This window comes from Elephas maximus, chromosome 18 (genome assembly GCF_024166365.1).
Source record: "Elephas maximus indicus isolate mEleMax1 chromosome 18, mEleMax1 primary haplotype, whole genome shotgun sequence".
Lineage (NCBI taxonomy): Eukaryota > Metazoa > Chordata > Mammalia > Proboscidea > Elephantidae > Elephas > Elephas maximus.
The window spans coordinates 67,801,052-67,804,621 of record NC_064836.1 but is presented as its reverse complement, the minus strand read 5'-3'; positions in this window follow the sequence as shown (position 1 = coordinate 67,804,621).

Below are 3,570 nucleotides of genomic sequence, written 5' to 3'. Positions count from 1 at the left end.
TGCCTCCAGGTGCCCAGATTTTGGGTGAAGACACCCATAGCTATGCCCTGATGCTTGTGCACAAAAACATCAAAAGGGTTATGCAAGTCCAGGAGTCTTAATACTGGGGCCTCCAGTAGGGTCTTTTTAACCCATTTCAATGCTGTTTTTTTTTTGTTTGGTCTAAAGAAACAGATCTCTCTCTTTTCCTTCTAGGTGGGCATAGAGGAACTTGGTAAGTAGCCCAAAATTAGGGATCCATATTCTGTAGAAGCCTGCCATTCCCAGGAACCCTTGGAGCTGTTTTCGCTTCTCTGGGGGTGTTAGCCTACACATAGCTTCTTTCCTGTCTGGATGTATCTCCTGCTTTCCCTCACTGTTGTTAAACCCCAAATAAGTGGCCATCTGCCGGACCATTTGGGCCTTTTCTTTCAACACCCTGCACCCAGCCTCTCCCAAAAAGTTTAATACAGTCACAGTGTTCTCTGCACAGCTGAACTCGTCAGAGCTGGCGATCAATAAGTTGTCCATAGACTGCAACAGGGTGCCATCAGTCAGTGTCAGCCTTTGCAGCTCTCAGGCCAGGGTGGTTCCAAACAGAGTGGGATTGTTTTTTAAAACCCTGAGGCAAAACCTACCAGCAATATTGTTGTTTTTGTCTAGTATATGGGTCTTCCCATTCAAAGGCAAAAATCCCTTGGGTATTAAAATACAAAGGCACACAGAAGAAAGCATCCATTAAATTTAAGACCTAGAAAAATTTCCAAGCAAGTAATAGTGTCAAGAGCAAGGTACAAAGGTTAGCCACGGTGGGGTGTACTGTTACCGTTACTGGTTGATGGCACACAGATCTGGGACAAATTGATAGGAGCCATTTGTCTTCTTCACAGGTAGGACGAGAGTGTTAAAAGCAGATGTGTACAAGGCCGTAGCTGTCCAAATTGAAGTATCTCTGTATTAAAGGCCATACTGCCAACTGAGCCTCTTGTTCTACTGGGTTTTGTTTTAGCCTGTTGTTGTTGTTGTTAGGTGCCATTGAGTTGGTTCCAACTCATAGAAACCCTATGTACCACAGAACGAAACATTGCCCGGTCCTTCACCATGCTCACAATCATTGTTATGCTTAAGCCCACTGTTGCCTCCACTGTGTTAATCCATCTTGTTGACAGTCTTTCTCTTTTTCACTGACCCTGTACTCTACCATGCGTGATGTCCTTCTCCAGGGACTGATCCCTCCTGGTAACAGGTCCAAAGTATGTAAGATGGAGCCTTGCCATCCTTGCTTCTAAGGAGCATTCTGGTTGTACTTCTTCCAAGGCAGATTTGTTCTTTCTTTTGGCAGTCCATGGTATATTCAATATTCTTCGCCAACACCACAACTCAAAGGTATCAATTCTTCTTCAGTCTCCCTTATTCATTGTCCAGCTTTCACACACCTATGATGCGATTGAAAATACCATGGCTTGGGTCAGGTGCACCTTAGTCTTCAAGGTGACATCTTTGTATTTCAACACTTTAAAGAGGTTTTTCATAGCAGATTTGCCCAACGCAATGAGTCTCTTGATTTCTTGACTGCTGCTTCCACGGGTGTTGATTGTGGATCCAAATAAAATGAAATCCTTGACAACTTTAATCTTTTCTCCCTTTTTCATGATGTTGCTTATTGGTCCAGTCGTGAGGATTTTTGTTTTCTTTATGCTGAGGTGTAATCCATACTGAGGGCTATAGTCTTTTATCTTCAGTAAGTGCTTCAAGTCCTCTTCACTTTCAGCTTGCAAGGTTGTATCATTTCTATAACACAGATTGTTAATGAGTCTTCCTCCAGTTCTGATGACCCCTTCTTCTTCATATAGTCCAGCAAGATACTCCAGCTTCTCAGTTTATCTGCTCAGCATATAGATTGAACAGGTATGGTGAAAGGCTACAACCCTGATGCACACCTTTCCTGACTTTAAACCATGCAGTATCCCCTTGTTCTATTCAAACAACTGCCTCTTGATCTATGTACAGATTCTTCATGAGCAAAAATAAGTGTTCTAGAATTCCCATTCCTCACAATGTTATCCATAATTTGTTATGATCCACACAGACGAATGCCTTAGCATAGTCAATAAAACACAGGTAAACATCTTTCTGGTATTCTCTGCTTTCATCCAAGATCCATCTGACATCAGCAATGTTATCCCTGGTTCCATGTCCTCTTCTGAGTCTGCCTTAATTTCTGGCAGTTCCCTGTCAATACACTGCCACAGCCACTTTTGAATGATCTTCAGCAAAATTTTACTTGTGCGTGATATTAATGATATTGTTAGATAATTTCTGCATTTGGCTGGATCACCTTTCTTGGGAATAGGCATAAATATGTATCTCTTCCAGTCAGTTGGCCAGGTAGCTGTCTTCCAAACCTCCTGGTATAGATGAATGAGCGCTTCCAGTACTGCATCCATTTGTTGAAACATCTCAATAGATATTCTGTCAATTCCTGAAGACTTGTTTTTTGCCAATGCCTTCAGTCCAGCTTGGACTTCTTCCTTCAGTACCATCGGTTCCTGATCATATGCTACCTCCTGAAACGGTTAAACATCGGCCAATTCTTTTTGGTATAATGACTCTGTGTATTCTTTCCATTTTCTTTTGATGCTTCCTGAATCATTTAATATTTTCCCCATGAAATCCTTCACTGATGCCTAGGATACTGCTGTTTGTGTGTTCCATTTCATTTTTGACAACTTCCAATTTTCCTAGATTCATACTTCGTACATTCCAGGTTCCGATTTTTAATGGATGTTTGCAGCTGTTCTCATTTTGAGTCACGATGCCACATCAGCAAATGAAGGTCCCGAAAGCTTGACTCCATCCACATTAAGGCTAAGTCTACTTTTAGGAGACAGCTCTTCCCAGTCGTCTTTTGAATGCCTTCCAAACTGGGGGGCTCATATTCTGGCAGTATATCAGACAACGTTCTGCTGCTATTCATACGATTTTCACTGGCTAATTCTTTTTAGAAGTAGACTGCTGGGTCCTTCTTCCTAGTCTGACTTAGTCTAGAAGCTCCACTGAAACCTGTCCGCCATGGGTGACCTTGTTGGTATCTGAACAATGGTGGCATAACTTCCGGCATCACAGCAGCACACAAGCCCCCACAGTACGACAAACTGAAATGTGCAGGTGTTTTAGATGAGGTGGGGTTATTCCTCGCAGTAGCTCAACCTTTACTGGGACTGCACTGTTTGCCCTACTTGGTCTTTGAGTGGCCCACACTACCAGGTTTATCTTTGCCACCAAGGCTTGGCAAGGAAAACAGATTATTTCTTGTCCCTGATTTTGCGGAGCAGAACACAACAGTATGTGTCTTTTCCACCCCTGTTCTACTGGAGCTTGAACATGTATCTGTCCCCACTGAAATGTATTTCAGCTTGCAATTTATATAATAAATTTCAGTCCAACAATGGGATAGGGCAATCAGGCAAATACAGGAAAGGGTGATTCAGAGTTCTCACTTTGCTGGGGAGGGAGCAGGTAAGGAACTGAAGAAATGGGTGGGTGTCCTCCTTACCCACTACCCCAACTACTAGGATCTGATGTCTGGAC